Raw genomic sequence first — 24,507 nt, 5'->3', positions numbered from 1 at the left:
AGCTTATCAATTTTTATTGAGTTTAGATTAAACTGATAAACTAACGTTGGTGATGTATGAAATGCTATGTCAAATAAAAGTTATCAAGAATGATGAAGATTAGTATATATTGTCCCGATTTTCAAAAATTGGATACAGTTAGTGACACCTATGAGCCAGTGAGCTTGATGTTGTGACAGAAAATATTATAAAATGATAAAATGGTATATCTATGAAGACTTCAAAAAGTGACAGCATGAGACTTTGTGATTAAGCTATGCCAGATGAATGCATTATTTTTAATAGAATTCCTTGATATTGGTTTAAAGCTATGTTAGAGACTATGTCAAGATTTCAGAAGCCATTTGACAGAATTTCTTATAATATACTTTTAAAATATGAAGGAATTTGGTCTGGGTGATTTACTACTGGGTAGACTCATGATTTCTATAATGAGCATCTCCAAATGGGTGTTGTTAATGAATCTGCCTATTGGAAGGGAGGAAGCTAAGGGTGTGTTAAAGGGCTCTGCCTTCACGTCTCTCCTATTCAAATATGTGTTTAGTGTCTTCTGTAAGGAGCTCATCTCATTTTGGGGTGACATAAAACTGAGATGGATATTGAATAAAGTATGTTAGAGGCTAAAAGTTAAAAATACCTTCCAAACAGTGGAATTCTGAGTCAAACTTAAACCCTAAAATTAATAAAAGTAAATTAAATGTAAACACTTAATGTTTAAAGGTATGAACAACCCCAGAATAGATAAAATTATAGATACGCAGGTATGCCTATATTTCAAAGACAATAGCAAATAGTAAGAAAATCCTCATACAGCATTTACTTTGTGAGAAATGCCTTTGTAACTATTTCTATTTCCTCATCACGACAACGCTATGATGTAGGTCTGACATTTCTCACCAATTATTGATGAAAAAACCAAGATGTGGAAGGTTCAAATAACTGCCCAAGGTTACAGATCTGTTTAACCATAGAGCATGGATGAGAAGCTCAGCAGTCGGACTCCAGAATTTATTCTATCTGTCTATTGTATCCAACCAAGTGGTTAAATGGCTATACCATTTAATGTTCTTTTAGGTTGAGGTAATAAATGAACAGGACAGATCCAAACCAAGATAGAAGCCATGCAGTGATAAGCCTTTGTCTGAAATACCATTCTCAAGCACAGGATAACTCTTAAGAGACATTGTAACAAACAAGAATATGTTTAAAGAAGGATTGAGACTATATAGAGTGTAAATTATGGAAAGAATAAACAATCAAAAGAAATGATAATATACTGATAATATGAACCTGAAATGAGAAAATGTGAGGACTATAGCAGGTGTCTTTAAAGATTTGAATCTATATCATATAGAAAAGAGGTTCATGTCATTGTGTGTGAGTCAAGAGAGAAAACCCTTGGTACAGTTAATGAATGGTAGATTTGGGGTTCAACATAAGCAATAATTCCCTAATAATTAGAGATAATTAGGTAATAATTAATTAATGAAATCCCTTATTGGGTAAATATGTTTTTAATGCTATAGATACTTATTAAAGGATGCATAATCATATGTCAAAAACATTGTAGAGGTTTTATACGCATAGTTGAATTCAGACCACATGATCTTAAGCATCCACAGGTCTAAGAGTCTAAGACTCCATGAATCTCAAAAGAAGAGGCAAAGCAATGTCGTTTCCCTTAGTCAGAAACCACCAGAAACACATCTATAGTTGACCCAATTTGAGTTTATTGACTTGTTTCATTACTAATTTGTGGGGCATCTCAATAAAAGGGTATTAGAAATTACTTTAAGATTTGTCTGGGGTTAGATGATTTGGAGGAGGCCTTGAAGAAGTGAGACTTTATTCTGGATTTGATGCTGGGAAGAAACAGGTAATTCTATGATTACGTTCTTAATAATTCTTCTCTTGAAGGTGAGAAGAATGGAGTGAGGCAAAAGTTTCAATTAGTAGTGATGCAGCACTCATATTGGCCAGAACAAAGGGTACTTGGTCTATTGGCTTGGTGGGGAAGATGCTTTTGTTTTGTCCATATTCATATCCGATTATGTAGTTGTTTTGTTCCTGCCTTGATTTATCACAGTCACAGTACAGTCTGATAATGGTCCCTGTAAAATTGTTTATGTTCAAGAGAACAGAAGCTTAGCCATTAGGGCCAGGGCATTCTTCCTTAACTCCTCAAGGTGCCTGTGGCAGGATCTCCTTTTGTGGTACCAAGTCCTGCTTGACAGTGCTACTTTTGTTCTAACCTCCAATGGGGAAACTGTTCTCCAAAAAAAATTACAAGAGAAAGTCTGGTGTTTTATTTATCTGTGTATTCCAAGCATGGAGGCTTCTATCTTAAAGACTAGGCAGTATTATTATCATATTATGAGTATATATTATAAATATTATATCACATATGTTATACACTTATTATACATATTGTTACATTAACATGTGGAAGCGACCTGCAGGCAATGTTTTGTTTGCGTTTTGCTAGCTTCCTTGTCTGAATCAAGTAGGTGGAACAGTGGTCGGCAAAATGTAACAGGCTGAAATATGCTTTATTGGTCAAAGGACTCCTGAAAATTTCAGACATTAGATAATCTTGCAAATATAAGATTCTCCACGCCAAATTCCAATTTCTTCACAGACACGCTTGCAAAGCATGATGAAGAAAGCGTAGCGGGTGAACAGTGTAATATGCAAACCACAATTTCAGATTTGTAGTGGCCTGGCTGGTACGTACAAATCTATACTTTTAAGTATGTCCACTTCCTTTCATGGAGACCTCTCTTAGACAGAGCTTGCCCATTGGTAGGCTGTTATTTTACTTTTCATCTTCATCACTGTCTCCATATAGGGTCATAACAGTGGGTGAGATTTCTTATTCTAAGTGAAAAATGTATAGCACATGTTTGGAAGCCCCTTTTTTGTTTGTTTGTTTTTTAAAAAAATATTGTTCACTTACACAGCAATCTGGCAAAAAATACATGAAAAGGACACAGACACTTCTTAAAATCCCTACATAGGTGATAGTCATAAACATCAATAATAATGTCTTGATTATTGACATTTGAACGTCCTCTGGATTGGTTTGGGGCTTGTCTGCAGTCCTTACAGTTATAGTTAGCTCAGTTCTTAGCCTCTGGTGCTAAGAAGACCAAGCCCGTGGCTTTGAACTAGAAAGCATTGCTAAGAGATTTAAAACTCCATTATAGTGCCACAGACTACGAAAGGCCAAATTCTAAACATGTGGTGACCTCCAGAGTGAGGGGTGAGAAAGCTGGTTCTCAGTGCAAACCAATCATGGCCTGTTAGAAAATGCCACTTAGGAGGGTTTGGTTAAAGGGAATTGAGGTGTTAATAACCTCAGTAAGAGCAATAATAAGAATGAAATGGAGCCACATGTTTACTCACGCTATAGTCTAGAAGTGCACAGAACAAAATGAACCTTTGTTGCATCTTTAATTCAAACTTCTTCTAAGCCATGACACACTAGGTATTGAGGGAGGAAAATAACCTTTGGTCCTACCTGTTTTAAAACTTAGTGTGATCTGAGAGAGAAAGCTGTTCCTTTAGATAATGCTTAGTTCAATTTATAAAAAATGTCTTCGCCTCTTGTACTTCTGTCTTCTGCCTTTCGAGCTCCTTTCAAGAAAGCAACCAGAAACCAAGGGGGGCTGTTGAAGTCATGTCAATGCTGAGGGCAGGAGACCTTAAGAGTGGCATTGCTGGCTTTTCAGATCTCCAACATGTTGTCTCCTGTCTACCTAGTTTGACTGTCCTTCCCTGCTAATGACAGAAGTCTGTCATGTCTTATCTTTTCTCAGCCAGAGGTGCTAACTCAGCCCCTCTGCAGCCTTTGGGCTACTTGAATATTTTATGTCTCATCTTCCATTCAGTCCCTTGCCAGGCACAGTAACCCCAGCCTCTGCTTCAAGGTCACCTGGCCTTTTCCCAGGGTGGACCCACTGCCTTTCACTCAGAGGACACAGTGAGGCCATGGAGACCCCTGAGTCCTATCCATAACATGGATTCTAGATTAGTTTGGAAAAGCTGAAGTTCATCCCCAGGCTAACCACTCTGCACCAAGTTTGTTTAGGAGTGTCCGCACGTCTGGTTGGTTGGATTTCTCACACAGTCCCAAATGGGGTGAAAGAAAGCCTCCTCCCACCCATACTCCCATCACTTTCTCACCCTATCAACTCCTAGGTCCCCAATGAGTAGATTATCCCTCTTACTTTTTCTTCATATCTGGATTTCCTTTATATTAAATTCAACATTCTGGACAGCTAAGTACTTTGTGTTTAATGGGAGGTGAAAAAATTCAATAAGATATTACTTCTAAATAATCCCTAACTTTCACATTCATATTTTCTTGGGAAAAACAAGATTGATGTCAGAGGTGATTAGTTTTTTTTAAATATAGTTTGCAGAGAAATTAAAATATATTTGTCTAACATTTGCCAAGTTACTATGCTGTTTTCCTTACAAAATTAACCATTTATTAATCACTATGTGGTCAGCACTGGGCTCTTCACATAATTCTTATATCATTCAATTCTTACAGCAACCTGGAGAGGTATTATTCTTCCTCTTTTTCTGATGAGAATACCAAGGCTCAGAGAAGTTATGTGATTGGTTTGAAGTCACACCACTAAGTAGAAAAGCTAGGACTGTCGGCACATCTGTCTAATTCTTATTCTGAGACTCCTAACCACAAAGATACTCTGTTGATCACTATACCCTCATGTTATCATATTTTTCAAAGGGCATCATGCTATTCATAATATATGAGTATGCTTTTTTATTTGAAATAGACACAACATAACATCTTTGCAGATGGTGACCTAGAATTTGTAAATATGTTCAGCTTTGCTAAGGCAGTAATGAGTGTACAGAGGGAACCATCAAGGGTGTGGGAACATTTTCAGGACATCTGGGGCCCATCAGCATCAAATCATTTAACAGAGTGCAAACAATTTAATTCTGAGAGCCTCTCAATTATCTACTTGCAAATAAATAAATGATAAAATATAAGTCTTTACCCCATAAGCAGAAGGGTACAATTCTGGATTGCCTTCCCAAATTTGGCATCATTAGTTGGCGAATGTTCAAAAAATGCACACAAAATTTAAACCTCATCGTGCAAAATATGAGCTAGATAAATATATCACATATGTATAAACATCCCTAAAAATCATTGTAATAAGCCAAGGAGACGTTCGCTATAGGTGACTCACCAGATTGGATTGCTCTTACTATTGTTATGCCAACACTTTACTTATGTACTGGACTTACACCTGGTGCCCTAATACTTTATTTTGTTTTGAACTTTCTAGTGTCATAAAAGTGCTAAGATTTGGAAGCCAGACAGATCTCATTTGGCTTTGAATTTGCTGTATGTCTTTTGCATTTTCTAAACATCATTTTTCCTATCAAAAAGTGGGACTAATAATACCTACCATCTCACAAGAAAAATTGTGAGAACGAAAGGAAGGAATGTGTGTAAAATGCCAGCATATAATATGTATTCATGTTTTAGAAGCTATTACTGCTGATGTTATAATTATTACTATTTACTTCAGTGATTCACAAGCAGTGTTTTATTAGACTCACATATTTTCTCTTTGACATAAAGATTATGGTGACAAGAAATATGAGGCCCACAGAGTGACTTTTTTGTGTGTGTAAAGTCACAGCTGAATCACAAATTCCAAATTTCAGTCAATGAAGTTTTCACTCCAGTTATTTATTATTTTCTTAAACTTTATCTTGATTATCCTCTTACTTTCTTTTCCTGAGCTTCATCTTATTCTGCAGTTACTCTTCTCTCCTTTGCAGATGTCATAACGTGAATACTGAGAAAACTTATGCTTCCCAGTAGAGACCTCTTCTTACATACGAGACAAATTCTAACACTTTTCCCTTTGACATATCCAAAATTAAAAAAAGAAAAAACCCTAAACCATTAAAAACTTTCATTTTTGGCATTTTGATCATCTAGGTTTAATGATAGTGAATGATTCAGTCTTGGTAGGTTGTATGTATCCAGGAATTTATTCATTTCATCTAGGAATTGGGGTAAATAGGTCTCTGGTGTGTTTATGTTGATTTGGCTAGGCATCGGGCTTTCTTTAATGACTGCTACAGTCTTGTCTTGGTTTTTGTCTTCCTTCCTGACTTTTGGCTTCCCTCAACACTCCTTCTCAAAAGTGTTTGTCTTGCATCACTTTCAGGACTAATCTTCTGTTACTATACCAGAGCCCTTTTGGCGTGATTGTACCATGCGGAAGACAGGACACCCTAGAATCCTGGGATTGATTAAATCTCAATCTTTGGGTAGGCTTATATTTCTGGGTTGTAACCCTCACAATGTTTCTTCTTGTATAGCTCTCCCCACCACTAGAGGGGAGACAGGAAGGCTCCAAGAAATTGGTATGAGATGAATGCCCTTCTACCTTGGTTTTAGGGTGACGAGGCTCCACTAAAGTCTTTCCTCTTAGAAGTGGGTCTTTGTTTTGGAGGACCTGGGAATATTTCATGAGGATTAATTTTCCCTGTGCTAGACGGAGCTATGAGGGGGATCTCTCTTAGATCTTCATAATGAAAACCTGGGGTAGTTTCTGGAGATAAAGCCAGGAAAGTATGACACCCCTCTGCCCCAACACTGTCACGCCCACAGTCTCTCACTCGTGCTTTCCCATACTCAGCCTCCAACAATTTGTCAGAATTACCAGTTAAGTGACACCAGTGTTTGATTCTAGACTTCTACTCCAGTCACCTGTCTCCATAGATTTGGGGGCGATCCTGCAAACTCAGTTCTCTGTTGGGTCCAAGAAGAGTAGTTTATTTTCAGTTTGTCTTTTTGTTATTGTTGTTTTTATAAGGATGAGAGTGATGACTTCCAGATTGTTTACATGTTGGAACTGAGACTAGAAGTTTTGATTGATTATCTTTTAAAAAGTATACTTGATCTCAAAGGAATATATGATTTGTGGTTATAAGTTTACTAAGCTCATAACAATAAACATTAGAAAAAAAGATTAAAGATAAAAAAACAATTTAAAATTTAAATGCCTGAGTAATTTCTACTGCTAAGATTTTTGTGAATTTTAATATTTATGCATATATTTTTATTTGCATTTTTCCTCTATGTCTATTTAATTTCCTGATTTTTTACACTTACTATCATATAAATGATGAGAAATTATTCATAAACATCATTCTAATAGATGAATAAAATTAATCTATTAGAATGATGGATAATATTCATCTTTTAGAATGTTCTTTAATTTAGTGTGCCATCCTGTTAGTGGCTATGTAAATTGTTTTGTGCTTGTGTTTGTATGTGTGTGTATGTTCGTGTGCATGTTTCCTTGAGTGCTCAGGTTTTCTTCAAAGTTAGCCTGAATATTTGTAGATTTTTACCCTTCCATAGTTATTTTAGAATAAGTTTGTCGATTCTCCCACTGATACCAGATTGAAACTGGATTCTCAAAAATAAAAATACCATCACCATCATTCTATTACTCATAAACAAATGGAAATTTGTTTAAAAGGTTCAAATCATTTTTATTTCCTAATAAATACAATATTTGAATAATATATAGCTATTACTTGTGGTTCTTCTGACTCTACTCCTAGAAAGCACTCATCCATTTTCCAAGGGGGTTGCTGTCCTGAACTCACATAAATACAGACATCAAAATTAATGACTGACATCTATAACCAGGACAGCCATAAATTTCCAGACAATGGCTTTAGCAAACAATGAAAAAATTCTGATTTTTTTTTCTGCAAATTTTTCTGTAGCAACTGCAAGGCAAAATCTGTTCACAGAAACTCTTAGTCTTAATATACTTAATCCTCAATGTATTACTGTATTCTACTAGAATTTAATTTTAAAAATAGTAGTAAACATTTTGAGTAAGAATAGTTTACACCTGAACATAATTCTGATAAGAACCTGTATTCATTCTACTCAGAGAACACGTGTTGTACCTCTTATAGGGATAGCTCCAGCCATGAACAGAGATTATTATATTAGTATCTTTCCTACTAACTAGAAGAAAAGCAATAACAGTACCATAGTAAGATTAGAGGGATTATTGGTTCCATTTATTGATATGTCTTAGAAACAACAGCTCATAGAGTTATTTATTATGGATAATTTGAAAAATTAAAATTACATGGAGCTCTATTTTTCAGCTTGCTTACCATGTATTATAGTGCATATATGTAAAGTAATTAAGATGAAGCCTCAGCTGAAATTATTTTGTTACTTGCCAGTTATATGAGCTAATGAACTCCCTGTTTTGTTTGAGACAGTTTAGGATGGGTTTTACGTTACTTGCAACTCTGGGAGTCTTAATTAATGCTGCATGATATGAAGCTCATGTTAGGCTAAGAGTTTAATGGAGACCTTCCAAACTTGTCTGGATTGGTTGATATCGCTAACGGAGGGTAAATTTCATTTGAAGTACTTTGTGCTTCTAAACACATCTGAAGTATCCCAAATAGTCCCAAGTAGTAAGAAAATAATATCTAATCTGTATCTTCTAAGTAGTAGGAGTAACCCATGGAGAGAAGATAATAGATCCTTGGAAAATCAGCACAAATAGATGTACAGGAAAACCAAGTGAGGAAATTATTGCTCCAGAACTTTCAGAAGTAATAGAGATATTGCTCCACTATATGTAGGAGTATAGAACACCGTATAAACATTTTATTGCAATTCTTTTTATGATTACTACTTAAAATGCAGTGCAGAAGTCTCCCAGTAGCTGATAATGGTTTAAGATAAAATGTTCTTTGTAAAGCAATTTTCACTATTTTCCATCTACAGCAATTTAACGTATTCAGTTGTTTAAAACAGCTATTTTTATATTCAGTTAAATGCAATATTGCAGTTCATATCATTTTCTTTTCACAGGAAAGTAACTCTATGAATCTCCATCTAAAAATTTAAATCAAAGAAAAACAAATGTAGTATTTTTGCATGAAAAACACTGTGGAATAAAAAATCAGTTATGTGATTTAACTGGGCCAACTATTTGTTCTATAAATCAACCAATTATGTGATAAAATTGATTGGTTAATTTAGCTAAAAAATATATATGTCTTTTTAATAGAAATATTTATTTTGTCTTCATATCTTTTACTTATTCATAAAGACTCAACAAACTAAAGATGGCATCATTCAGGAGACCTTGGACCTAACTCTTTTATCATTAAACTCCCAGTTTCCCAAAGGTTCAAATAGCATCTTGTGTTTATTTCTATCATAGCCCCTATAGCAACGAGAGTTAGCACTAACTGAGTCCCAGCTGTGTGACAGGCACGACTCTTGACATACATTATCTCACTTAATCTTCAACTAATCTGTAAGACAATTTTGTTGGTGGTGATGTTGTTTTTTTTTTTTTTTTGCTCATTCAACAAATGAGGATATAGAAACTCAGCAAGTTAATTTGTTTACCCAAAATAAGTTAGTTAACAAATAACAAAGACAGAGAAAGTGTGATCCAAGAGACAAGAGGAAACCCATGAATAGTGTTTGGTCTCAGAAAAAAAATTCCAAGGGAACATTGGTCAAGAAAACCAACACAAGAAAATGATAGATAAAACAGGGCAATAATTAACATTGTATAGTTTTAGCGTGGTGTTGGTGAAAGAGTTTAAATTGTATTATAAAAATGCAATATATAAAGAGTCAAGATTCAAATCTGAATCTATTTGAAGTTTATTGTTTTTTTCTCCAAACTTGTAATTTTCAAACATTAATGTGCATAAGAAACATCTAAAGAAATTATTGTGAACACAGGTTTGTCAACCTCACACAGCAAATCTAGAGTAAGGTCTGAGGTTCTTAAGAAGTATCACCCTTGGTGACTTTGAAGTTGCTAATGGACCACACTTTTGGAAACACTGCACTTTCATGCTAACACTAACAGAGGGATTCTTGAAGGCAAGGATCTCATTGTATTTTCAGTATCCAGCACACTACTTGATTTACAATGAGAATTTAATATAATTTTATAGAGCTAAGGAACACTGTGGTTTGAAACAAATACTTGATTATAATTTGGAAATACTCATCTTATATGGACATCATCACAAATCCCATAAGTTTAGGCACCCTGTGATTTGTGTTTTGAATTTGCATGCTAATGCTAAAGAGCGTCCTTTTTAATTCTCCAGTGAAATTCTGAGAGAAGATGTAGTAGTTTGAAACTTTGTCCTATGAATAATTTATTTCAACCTATAGCTATTTTCATTGACTGTGATTATAATTCTTTCATAAGGCTTTATCTTTCCTTAAAATAAATTGGCTTATCTCTACTCATTTAATCTTGTTATCCTCTCTTGTAAATAATTTCTGATGACAAAATCATATATGCTTATTATTGAAAATACCAAAATTTTAAATAACAAATAGGTGAATAAATTTATTCCCAAAGAAACATCATGTTAGTATACCCTCTTTCAGTCTTATAATTATCTATAAACATTTACAAAAAAGTATTACAACATATATATCATTTTGTAATCTCTTTCTGAACTTTATTTTAAACCATTAATAATTTTTATATTGTTAATTTTCTTTAAAACTACATTTTAATTGCCCACACAACATTAAAATGAATGTATTTAATTTAATTTTAGATGTTTTCATATTTTGGGATTATTAGGTCATTTCCCATTGTTTGGTATTATACACAATGTAGGGGAAATTTTAATAGTTAGATTTTTTCTGAAATTCAGAAAACTATTTTCTTAGCATACATTTTTAGAAGTAGAAATATTAGCTCAAATTATAATCAAGCCTTTGCAAGATTGTCATTGAAAAAGTTTTACTATTTACATGCCCCAATGAACACTCTATATGCTGTCTATAAAAATAAGTTTTCACTAAGTATGGAAGGAACATATTCTTTAACACTGCATACTTCAAAATCGTAAGAGTCATCTATGCCAAGCCCACAGCCAACATTATATTGAATGAGCAAAAACAGGAAGCATTCCACTTAAAAACCAGCACAAGACAACGATGTTCTCTCTCACTACTCCTATTTAACATAGTATTGGAAGTCATGGCCAAAGCAATCAGGCAAGAGAAAGAAATAAAAGGCATCCAAATAGGAAGAGAGGAATCCAAACTGTTCCTGTTTGCAGATGACATGATTCTAAATCTAGAAAACCCCATGGTCTCTGCCCAAAAAATCCTTGAGCTGATAAACAACTTCCACAAAGTTTCAAGATGTAAAACCAATGTATAAAAATCACTAGCATTCCTCTGCACCACAGAGCAGAGCCAAATGAGGAATGTAATCCCATTCACGATTACCACAAAAAGAATAAAATACATAGGAATAGAGCTAACTAAAACTCTACAATGAGAATTAAAAAACACTGCTAAAAAAAAATCAGAGATGACACTAACAAGTGGAAAAACATTCTGTGCTCATTAATAGGAAGAATCAATATTGTTAAAGTGGCCATGAGGCCCAAAGAAATTTACAGATTCAATGCTATTCCTATCAAACTAAGTGATGTTCTTCACAAAAAAGTGGGAAAAAACTGTTTAAAAATTCATAAGGAACCAAAGAAGAGCCTGAATAGTGAAGCTGATCCTAAGCAAAAAGAATGATGCTGGAGGCATCATGTTATCTAACTTCAAACTACACTACAATGATATAGTAACCAAAATGGCATGGTACTAGTACAAAAACAGATGCATAGACCTATGGAACAGTATAGAGACCCCAGAAATAGTGCCACACACCTATACTATCTGATCTTCAACAAGTCTGACAAAAGCAAGCAATGGGGAAAGGACTCCCTATTCAATAAATGGTGCTGGGATAACTGGCTAGCTATATGTGGAATATTAAAACTGGACCCCTTCCTTACACCATATACAAAAATCAACTCTAATGGATTAAACACCTTAAATATAAAACCTGAAACTACAAAACCCTTGGAATCCAACCTAGAAAATACCATTCTGGACATAAGAACGGGCAAGGATTTCATTATGAAGATACCAAAAGTAATTGCAACAAAATCAAAAATTGATAAATGGAATATACTTAAATCAAAGAGCTTCTCCACAGCAAAAGGAACTATCATAGGAGTAAACAGACAACCTATAGAATAAGAAAATAGTATTTGCAAATGATGCCTCTGACAAAGTTCTAATATCCAGCATCTATAAAGTAATTAAGCAAATTTACAAGAAAAAAAACAACCCCATTAAAAAGTGGGCAAAGGACATGAACAGACACCAGAAGAAGACGTACATGCAGCCAACATGCATATGAAAAAAACCTCAGTATCACTAATCATTAAAGAAATGCAAATCAAAACCAGTCAGAATGGCTATTATTAAAAAGTCAAAATTAGCAGTTGTTGGTGAGGTTGCAGAGAAGAGGGAGCAATTACATACTGCTGGTGGGTGTGTAAATTTGCTTAACCATTGTGGAAAGCAGCACAGTGATTCCTCAATGAACTAAACACAGAACTACCATTCAACCCAGCAATCTTGTTACCGGATGTACACCCCAAAAAAATATAAACAGCTACAAAGACAAATGCATGCGTATATTCATTGCAGCACTTCTCACAATAGCAAAGACATGGAATCAACTTAAATGCCCATTAACAGTAGACTGGATAAAGAAAATGTAGTACATATAAACCATAGAATACTATGCATCCATAAAAGAGAATGAGATCATATCCTTTGAAGGAACATGGATGGAGCTGGAGGCCATTATCCCTAGCAAACTAACATAGGAACAGGAAACCAAATACTGCATATTCTCACTTATAAGTGGGAGCAAAATGATGAGTACACATGGACACAAAGAGGACAGATGCTGGGGCCCACTTGAGCGTAGAAGGTGGGAGGAAGGAGAAGATTAGAGAAAATAACTGTTGGGTACTATGCTTAGTACCTGGGTAACTAAATGATCTGTACATAAAATGGCTGTGACACGAGTTTACTTAGATTACAAAACTTCACGTGTACATCTGAAACTAAAATTAAAATATTTTTAAAAGAAAGAAAATATGATTCTAGGAAACTTACCAGCATTTTATTTTATTACTTTTAAAAATTTGTTCACTTAGATGGTGACAAAAAATTTCAATGACTATTTTAATTTGGTTATGCAGAAGCTCAATTGTTTATTGTATTGCCAACACTTCCTATGTCCTCTTTGCTGGATAGAACTACTAATTTGTCAGCACTTCATGACAGACCAAAAGGACATCTTTTCCATCTATGGTTGCAGATTCAATATTGTTTCCTAATTTCATCATTTTTGAAAGTTCTCTAACACGCACTTCTGCTCCTCTGTTGTTAGGGTTGACCCTGCATTATTATGAGGATTGAATGAGATATAGAAGTAAATAAAGGCCAGGTGCAGTGGCTCACACCTGTAAACTGAGTGCTTCGGGAGGCTAAAGTGGGAGAGTTGCTTGAAGGCAGGACTTCATGAGACAAGCCTGGGTAACATAGTGAGACCTTGTCTCTACAAAAAAATTTTAAAAATTAGCCAACCATGATGGTGTGTGCCTACAGTCCCAGCTACTCAGGAGGTTGAGGTGAAAGGATTACTTGAGCCCAGCAAGCCGAGGCTGCAAGGAGCCATGATTGCACCATTACACTCCAGCTGGGTTACGAGTGAGACCGTGTCCCAAAATAAGGGAAAAAGAAAAAGAAAGTAAATGAGAAAAAGAAAAGTAAAGAGCCTATGTATCTGACACATAGTAAACATTCAATAAAAGGTAAAAATGATCTCATTATGTTAGGCAAAAAATCCTTGAAATAACAGATAAGCAAGATGATCAAGCAAAGAAAATATAAGTATATCCTGATGCTTCCTGTGCAGCTGAAATAATAAATATATATGGCTAGCCTTTGAAACCCAGTAGAGAACAATGAATAATATATTCAGCGTGCCAAGCAAAAATAGCATCGACTTAGAATAGTATTTTCAGGAGAAATAAAGGCATTTTCAGATAGATTTGCTCATCTTAACACACTATCATTCTAAAGAATATTCTTTAATAAGGAGAAACATGACCTCAGAAAGAAGGTCTGAATTATGGAAAGACAAGCTGAGTAAAGAAATGATAAGCATGTGGTTAAATAAAAAATGAATATACAAATAATAAAATCTAATTTGGGGGATTTAAATACACACACACACACACACACACACACACACACAAACACGCGCGCATGTGACAGACCTAACAATCAGCAGAGGTTTTCCAGTATAACAATTGAGATAATAATTTCTGTCCCTAAGTTATCTAATCTCAAATCCCATCTTGAACGTTTGCTAGTGATATATCTTTGATAAACTTAAATGTCATGGGCTTTATTTTTCTCACCTATAAAATGAAGGTAATAACAGTGCTTATCTCATAGGGCTTTGTGAGGGTTAAATGGGATAATTAGAACAGAGCCTGACATCCAGTGATAGCACTCTGTGTGCTGTAACTAGATCTGAGTTAACTCATGCTAAGGAGTAAATATCATTATCGGACTTGACTTTTATAGAGTAACCAATAAAGAACAAAAATAGAGTCTACAACTTCTATATTTTTCACTGGACTGGAAAAAATAGAGGAAAAATATCCTCAAACAATGTAAAGAAGACACTAAGGGAGAAAAAGGAAAAATCAAATAAAAAAACAAGAAAACTAGTATCTGGCCAAGGCAAATATATATATCAGCCAATTGAGATGATAAACTTCACACTTAAAACCTGTGTGTGTGTGTGTTACCTTTCCACACACAGCAACTGAAACCATGATTTAGACTTCTCTGATGTCATATGTACAGGAATCATATAGGCATGTAGCTAAAAGACAGATTCTTGATAGGCAGGTCTAAGGTAGGTCTCACAATTCTGCACTTCCACCATTCTCAGGTGGTGCCAATTCTACCGTTTTGAGAACCAACACTGAATAGAGAGACTATGACTATCAGAGACTGCAGACCCGGGGGCATTCAGCAGCTTCAGTGCTGGCTTACCTCCAGTAATTTCTTCTCCCAGTTTGTCGCTGGGGTCCACAGAAGATTTTACTTAATTTCTCACAACTTCATATATTTATTTAACAGGATGTCAAATTTTATTTAGCATGTTTCAGGTTTATAGTATGCAGGTTTTAGTTTACTCTGTTGTGGGAAATAAAATTCTTCTCCAAATAAGAGGAAGGATTCTTACAATCCTTGGTACTCATACTTAAATTGATCCCACTGAATATTATTTGCACACCATAAAATAAATGTATGAATATAGATTTACTCAGATCCTTTCATGGAATAAAAATTTAAATATTTCTGTAGATTGATTTTAGTCATTTTAAATGACCTTTGAATTTGTTTTAATGATGCAGGCAACAAAGAAAAATGAAGAAATAAAATAAAGATACAGTGAACTTTTGCATAATTTATATAAATGACAGATAAAAACAGATCTCACACAAACATGCTAGAAACTCATGGCTTGGCTGTTTTCTAAATCAGAGTTATACTATTGTACTTTTGATCAATGCATTTAAAAAAAACATTTAAAAATTCCTCTGATATATTTTTATAAAAATCTGAATTGCAGGTTTGTCTTTGTAAAATCTGAATTGATACTTGGGCTATAAGTGTTTAAAATACTTAAAAATATTCATCCATATTTAATTGTATTTCTTTGTAACTTTGATTAGATCTTTGATGATGCAAAATAATCGGTTTCTGGTAGGTTTATGTCAGAAAAGTGAGTTCTATTAAAATCTTACTCTTTCATTATTAAAGACTCACTGCAATGACTATTTTTTAAGTAACAAAGGCTTATAAAAAACAATAATTATTTTGTTTAACTGCCTTTTAAAACCACCAATCTCTTAAAAGTTATCCTAAGCAAAATCTCAAAAAACTGTTCAAACCATCAGTGAATCTTTGATACATCTAGTGGCATTTGGATCATAGAAGCACTCAGGATAAAACAAATGAATGCTTAAACTGTGAATATAGATATTATTTATGAAGTCACACAGACCATCTTTGTATTTTTAGAAATAAAATAGGATATCCACATATCCAAGTTGTAAAGCACATTTTAAATAAGTACATGCCATCAAGAATATATTTAAAAAATGAAAAAGCAAGAAAGAACCCGTCCTTTTTCCACACACAAAAATGATGACCCAGAAAACAACATTTATACAGGAAATGATGAAAGGAAGAAACTCAGCTAAGCATAGGTTATCTCAACTATGATGTACCAATAGAACAATCAAATAAATACATAAGGCAGAATAGATTTATTGTAGAAAAATAAAGTGAATGAGAGCATTTTCCCAAATATATCAAGGGAAATAATGAAATTAGCAAAAGGTAACATACATACCACTAATGATAAACAAGGGAAAGAAATAGCGAATTGCTCTTAATGGTGAATGCTCTGAATTCAGGTAGAAGTAATTTGGTTCACTGAGCATTATGCAGACACTGCAGAAAGGGTTATTGACAAAAGTCATGTTAAAAGAAATCTTGGTAGGGAGGCCAAGGTGGATGGATCACGAGGTCAGGAAATCGAGACTATCCTGGCCAACATGGTGAAACCCCGTCTTAACTAAAAACACAAAAATTAGCCAGGTGTGGTGGCCAGCGCCTGTAATCCCAGCTACTACTCAGAAGGCTGAGGCAAGAGAATTGCTTGGACCTGGGAGGCGGAGTTTGCAGTGAGTTGATATTGCGCCATTTGCACTACAGCCTGGGTGACAGAGTGAGACTCTCTCAAAGAAAAAAGAAAATACTGGGACAACTTCAACATGCACAAATTTCCAAAAATGGCTGGTACAGAATCACAAGGCTTCAGAATAAGAAATTATATTAATTTTCTTTGAATCCCTTAAAGTTATTCTTAAGATATCCTTAAGAACAAAACAAGGTTGAGAAGAAAAAAGCAAAAACAAAACAGAAAATATGAAACCTTACTCTTAAGAACTAAGGCAAGTGATCTTGGATATAGCTTAGTGTAAGTCTATCAAGAAGTAAATGTTATAAAGCTATGCCTCATAAATTGTTCAAATTCCTTAAAAGTAGTAAAAAATTGTATCTTTTCAATCAATTTATAACATTCCTGGTGATTGTTTGTCTATGTCATAATAGTAAGTTTATAGATAATACAGATGCCATATTTTCCAACTCAGTGGTTTTAGTAAAAATAAAAAGCAACAACAAAACAAGAAATACTAAGTGAAATATGAAGATTATCTATTTGTCCATCTTCTGTTTATGCCTGTATGTGAGGTGAACTCAGAGAAATAACACCTATGCTCCTTTTGAAAGGCCATAAAATCAAATCACATTTCTCTCAGTCATTATCTGATCAAAATGGCTTACACTGCATTCTGTGTTTTTGGCTGTTTTTGCTAAGAAGTAAAGGAGGTGGCGCTTTATCACAGAAAATGAGGAGGCTAGAAATAATGTTTTAAAATACTTTTACATAGCTTACATTCTAAATATCTCACATAATAAAATGCAAAACAATAAGCTATTAATAACCCATGTTCACATAACCTTATAAATAAGGCAGTGTACTTTGAGAATCTTTAATCACTAATATTTTTTATGTCTGTTTTTTTTTTTCTTCTATATGAACAGGTCTGCACTAGTCTGCATTAATTAAATTTAAGTAGGATTTCTGAGCCTGGATCATCATTAAGTCTGTGGCCCTGATTTAAATCTGCAGTAAAACATTTCTCCATTAAGTCTTGTGCTTTTGTGTCATATTTCATACACTAGTTGTCTCTTAATTAAATCCATGATGGTCCACCAACACAGACTATTAAAATAACTATACTTTGCACTTGACATATTTATGAGACAGAGTCATAAGACTATAGACTGATACTTGAACTTCTCACTGAGAAATGCTAATAATATTATGATGAAGGTAAGATTAGAACATTTCTCTCTTTTCTCTTCTCTTCTTTCTAGGGATTTATTTTTATAACTGCAGTTCACTTCTATTTCAGGTTCTGACTTTTTCTCCAGACCATCCAAAAGCTCTTTCATTGTAGAATGACTGCTAATTAATAGTCAATGGAAACCTAGCAAAGTGTTCATTTATATCACATGATGTTAATGTAAACATTGAACTATAATCTTTGAGTTTTGCTCTATTCACGGCTGCAAGTAAATAGGTTAATCTAGGTATATGTTTGCCAAGCCTTTAGGTGTTCAGAGTGAAGAAAATTTACAAGGACCGAAACGAGAAAATATCCCTGAGTGAAAAAGCAGTTAACTTTTTGATGGGGTGAAAAGAAGTCCACATATGTCAACCTCAGACATACTGAATTTTCAGTCTGCTCGCCACGAAGAATGATGCTCTCTTTCTGGGTGAGTTTTCAGAGAACTTAACACATCATATGGTAAAAGACAGTTTCCAGCTTGTTTTGTTTGCTTTCAATGGCCTAATATACACTTTAGTTTTTGTTTCATTTCTCTTACAAACATTTTTTTGTTTGTTTGCCATGTAGAGGGTAGGGACTTTAAGGCAGACAAATGTGCTTGAAGGATCAGGAAATTTCAAATTACTAAAGTTGTGTCAAAGCAGAGACTGTAGACAAAACAACAAGTAGAATAATCATCAAGTGATCTAATATAAACAGATGTTATCTAATACGTCTTATATTAGATATTGGGAGGAGTTCACAACTGTTAAGTCCATTATTTGCTTCCTACTAGTTCAGTAGATGTTCTGCAGCTTTTAAAAATATTGCTGTGCAATTCATCATTCAGCTCTGTTTTATCAGCAGAAGTTTTTAAAAAGTATTGCAAAATAAGAGATTAACTTAAAATATAATTTTATTATAGCAGCGGTCTGCAATGAAAAATGCAAGTATAAAATAAATTTTAATGTCTTGTCAAGAATAGCAGCCACAGTCAGGCAGCTCCACTAAACACATTAAATCTAATAAAATCACCCTCACGTACTCCTGACACTAGTAGTAATTAAAATAACTTGTTTCAAAAAAATTGGTCCTATACATGAATACTTATTGGCAATTATTTCTTAGTTCTTCAAACCAAAGATAACATAATTTGATTCTCACACAATTTTCTTGTAAATGCAGTTCATATTGGGTTTTATATGCAGCTTAAGACTGTTAATTGCCATTTTGAGCCTCCCAGTAAAATAGGGTTCAATATGTCGCTTTTCTCAAGCATACAGAAATGTTTGAGAAATGCTTGTCTTAGTCTAATGAACTGTGAATAATTTACATCCTGAGTCCTATTTTTTAGTTTAAGTGGTTCTGACTTTTCTTGATGCTTGTAAAGCCTAATCAACTTATTACCTTCATCTGATTAAAGAAAGCTATGGCAAAGTAGAAAGATGAACCCAGTACTTCTTAAAGGCGGCTATGGTGTTTTGATTTTCTTAAGGCCACTGTTTCATTTGGATCTATTCTTCCTTTGCCCTGCTAGACAACATACGGTAAACTAAGGACTTTGTTTACGTTTGTGAGAAAATATTATCTGACTTAAATATTTGCAAAATCCCCTACCTCCTGGCAGGCACACTCGATAACTTCCTGAATTTACAGAGACCTAGCTGTTCTGTCAGGAATAAAAAGGAGCTGTTTCAGGGTGTGAACGTTTTTTATTTCTGAAAGAATCACAGATGTGAGATGTGATTCCAGCTAGTTCTGAACACGTGTGTTAAGAACTATTCCAAAGAGATCAAGGCAGTGAATGCATTCAACAGCGACCACTGAAAACAGCAGCTTTGTGTCACCAGCATGAGAGGGTGGTACAGACATGTTATCTTGCACAGGGGGCTTGGTAAAGAAGTGAACTCATTTAATATTCACCATGTATTTGCTCAAGGATCATGTTTTGGACAAGGCTTAATTTTAGAGAATTCAAAATATATTAGAGAACCTGTGAGTTTAAAGGAATTTTAGAGACAATCTGATTTTACTCCTCATTTTGTGACAGAGGAAACTAAAGTCCAGAAAAAATAAGTAACACACTCATTATTACATAACCATGCAGCAGAATGATTGTCAACAGAACAAAGGGACATCATGATGTTGACTATTTAAAATTATGGATGTGGGGAATATCTGTGAATGGACTGCAAACGGATATTCTTTCTAAGACTCTATTATGCTATGACTGTCAATAAAAGAGATCTCTGCTTGAAGCGACATGCCTGCCAGCTATGTGATTTCTTCATCCTCAATGCGAATTTTAAAAGTCCCACTTGTAGTGGAAAATGAAGAAGAGAAGGAATTTATTTGCATTTTGAATCTATCCAAATATTAAAAGTCCATGAAGTTAAATGGCAGCATGAATTTCTGTTGTGCTTGAATATGTGATTTAATATACGTACATCATTCCTGCAAAAACTGTGAATTAGAATATAGCAAAAGAATCATCAGGCAAAGCTAAAACGTGGATATCGACCACCCAAAAATGTCGAAGTATAGGAAGTGAAGCACAGCCACTGGCAAGAAAGATGAAGGAAATGCTGAAATTAGGTTTGGTGGTAAATGAGCAAGAAGGAGAGGAAGGTAGGCTAGGGAACTTCACCCCAAGACCAGGACAAGAGCAGGATGAATAATGTATTGTGGAAAATCAAAGTTAAAAAAAAGAGGCTGGCAGCGTTTTTTGTTCGTTTGTTTCTGTCTATTTTTTTCCTATTTAGATAGTAAAGATTTGGGGTATTAAAGATTATTTGGTCTCTGCCATAACCACTCCACCCTGCCAACTGTAGACAATACAAATAATAAACAATCGGCATGGCTGTGTTCCATAAAACCATATTCACAAAAAACTAGATGTATCAGGTGGATTTAGCCTGTGGGCTGGAATTCATCTATATCTATTATAGATAAAATGGGAGATATAAGTAGATACATGATAGGTAGATAAGAGAAAGAGAGAATTGCTTAGAAAGAGATAGTTATTGGCCGGGTGTGGTGGCTCACGCCTGTAATCCCAGCACTTTGGGAGGCCAAGGCGGGTGGATCACGAGGTCAAGAGATCGAGACCATCCTGGTCAACATGGTGAAACCCCGTCTCTACTAAAAATACAAAAAATTAGCATGGTGGCGCGTGCCTGTAATCCCAGCTACTCTGGAGGCTGAGGCAGGAGAATTGCCTGAACCCAGGAGGTGGAGTTTGCGGTGAGCCGAGATCGTGCCATTGCACTCCAGCCTGGGTAACAAAGAGAGAGAGAGATAGTTACTGATGTACACCTTTTCCCCTCTATAAGCAACATGTCTTCCCATTCCTGGAAATGTATCTGAATATACTCTTGAGAATGGGAGAGGCTTCTAATGAGAATGAATAGGCTTCTAATAAAATAAAGAACACAAAAGAAAACAACTTTTGGCAAGGATATGGCTAAAAGGCAACACTTTGAGGACTGTTGGTGGGATTTTAAACTAGTACAGCCATTAAGAAAAAGAGTAATGATGTTATTAAAAAAAAAAAACGAAAAATAGAACCAGCATATGATCCAGCAGTCCCAATTCTGGGTATGTACATAAAGGAAGTGAAGTCAGTACATTAGAGAGATGTCTGCATCCCCATGCAGATGCACTATTCGCAATAGCCAAGATAGGGAATCAGCCTGTGTCTATCAATGGATGAATGGATAAAATGTGGTATATATACACAATGGAATACTACCCAGTCACAAAAAGGTATGAACTCCTGTCATTTGCAATAATATAGATGAAACTGGAAAACATCATGTTAAGTTAAATAAGCCAATAAGCCACACACAGAAATATGAATGCATGATCTTACCCGTATGTGGAATCTAAATATATATGATACAGAAGCAGAAAGTAGAACAGTGGCTACCTGAGACTAGGAAGGGAGGGAAGGTGAGAGGAAGTTGGTCAATGGGTACATAGTTACACTCAAGAGGAATAAGTTCTGGGGTTCTATTGCACAGTAAGTAGGGTAACTAGTTAACAGTATAGTATAATATTATATATTACAAAATTCCTAGAAGGGATGATTTTGAATGTTCTCACCACAAAGACATAATAAATGCAAGAGGTGATGGATACACAACTCCCCTGATTGGATCATTATACAAAATATATATGCATAGAAACATCAAAGTGTACCTCAAAAATATGTAAATTGTGTCAATTAAAAAATAAAAATATTAGGCCGGGCACGGTGGCTCAAGCCTATAATCCCAGCACTTTGGGAGGCCGAGGCGGGTGGATCACCAGGTCAAGAGATTGAGACCATCCTGGTCAACATGGTGAAACCCCGCCTCTACTAAAAATACAAAAAATTAGCTGGGCATGGTGGCGCGTGCCTGTAATCCCAGCTACTCAGGAGGCTGAGGCAGGAGAATTGGCTGAACGCAGGAGGTGGAGGTTGCGGTGAGCTGAGATCTTGCCATTGCACTCCAGCCTTGGTAACAAGAGCTAAACTCAGCCTCAAAATAAATAAATAAATAAAATAAAAATATTTTAAAATAAAGAACGTATGTTTGCTTTAAATATCTATCACACTACAACCACCATAATTTAAAAAAATATAAATTTCTATCATAGAAGCTTTCTTTGGTTTTCAATATAAGTAGAATAAAATCCAAGTTTTTGGACCATGTCTGACTCTCTGATTTCATCTTGTATCATCCTTTCCCTTATTCACTACACTTTAGCCAAACTGACCTTTTGACTTTTTGAACATTGAAATTGCTACAAAATTTTTCTTGCTGTCCTCTCTTTGTGAAACCACTTTCCCATATCATAGTACGATTAGCTTTATTTCAATATTCAGGTATTGGCTCAAATGTAAAGTCATCAGAGACACATTTTCTAATTTTTCTTCATTGCACACTCATCAATACCTGAAATTATTCATTTACCTGCTTATTTTCTGTGTTCCTAACTAGAATAAAATTGCCATCAGGAAAAGGAATATGTTTGTGATATTCTTCACTATAATTCCAGGACTCATGAGAGTGACTGACTCATAGTAGATGTTTATTAAATATTTGTAAATGGATGGACAAACCAGACTCTACTTTTTCATATGACTTTTGTGATGCTCAAAATAGTCATACAGTGGCAATATAAGTAGTATTGTCAGCTAACAAAACAAGGTTTGAAATAAGTTAAGTTTCATGGCTCACATTATGATCTATAAAATGATGTAACTACAATATTAACTTGAGTGTTTGCCTCTAAACCCAGTTTACTTATTTAACTGTTATATATCAAAAAATTCTACTACATTTTACAATTACTAGCTCTTTGTAAAACCCCTATTCCATAGGTACTACTGCCATCATCACAATGTACTCTGTGCCTCATTGTACATTGTATATGTACAATGTATATGTCCAATGGGTCACAGATATGTTAAATAACTGTGTCTCACAAATAGCAAGTGGCAGGGCTGGAATTCCAAGCCAGCTATTGAGGATCTTGAGTTCTTAATCAGTACATCTTGCTGTATTCATAAGACACAGACTATGTGCAGAACTCTTGGATTTGAACAATCATAAATAGCATATGAATCTTACAGGGCTAAAATCAAGGCGTCAGCAGGGCTAGTGCCTTCTGAATCCCAGATTCATGTCTTTGCCTTCTCTAACTTCCAGAGGTCAACTGTATTCCTTGGCTTAGGACCCTTTCCTTCATCTTCAAAACCACTGGTGTAGCATCTTCTGTCTCTGGGCTTCCCTCTGCTTCTGTTATCACATGGCCTTCTCCTGACTCTGCCTCCTCCTGCATCCTTTTTATAAGAACTTCTGTGATTGTATCAGGCCCACCTTGATAATCCAGGAAAATTTCCTCATCTTGATACGATTGATTTAATCACATCTGCAAAGTATCTCTGAACATATTATTTAATACTTGCAGGCTCTAGGTGTTAGGACGTTGAGATTTTTGGAAGGCTACCACATAAAATATCTACTTAGCTGCTCAGTGTTAAATATTTTAACCACTTAACCACGTATAAGTGGAATGAAGGTGCATTACCGATATTGCTACTACTCTGTGCCAACTTAGTAAAGTCTACCCGGATTCCTTATTCTAAATTGCCACCCCCCCACCAATTTTCTGCATCCCTGTTCAGCCTGCTCTAATTTTCTCTACAGCACTGCCATCATTCACAACTATAAAACTTACAGTTTCTTCTCCACCAAAATATAAACTCTGTGAAGGAAGAGATTTTGAGGATATGTTCACAGATCTACCCCCTCCCTCATGCCTAAAACAATATCTAGAGTATATCAGACACCCAATAATTATTTAATAAATAAAAATATGTGAATGAACATCATTGTGGAGATCAGCTTCCGAGTGTAGGGTAAGGTTAATGGGACAGCTCTGCGCCTTTCCTCATACCTGGCCCCATGTGTCTCTGCATCTGCATCCCTTGTGATATCCTTTATGATAAACTGGTAATTGTGAAATAAACAATTAATATTTTACATGGATTATTCT

The 24,507-nt window shown here is 35.0% G+C and overlaps 1 long non-coding RNA gene across 2 annotated transcripts in view; it reads left to right on the top strand.

Annotated features, from left to right (window-relative positions):
- The window catches only part of LOC118143042 (uncharacterized), a 59,600-nt gene that overhangs the window by 9,467 nt on the left and 25,626 nt on the right, over window positions 1–24,507 (top strand). For both annotated transcript variants that reach the window (XR_013520579.1, XR_004727092.3), the window contains exon 3: window positions 18,240–18,409. This is a non-coding gene — a long non-coding RNA (uncharacterized LOC118143042). The remainder of the gene's footprint in view (window positions 1–18,239; window positions 18,410–24,507) is intronic.

Source organism: Callithrix jacchus, chromosome 7, assembly GCF_049354715.1.
Source record: "Callithrix jacchus isolate 240 chromosome 7, calJac240_pri, whole genome shotgun sequence".
Lineage (NCBI taxonomy): Eukaryota > Metazoa > Chordata > Mammalia > Primates > Cebidae > Callithrix > Callithrix jacchus.
The sequence above is the reverse complement of the archived record's forward strand: the minus strand, read 5'-3'. Positions and strand labels throughout refer to the sequence as shown.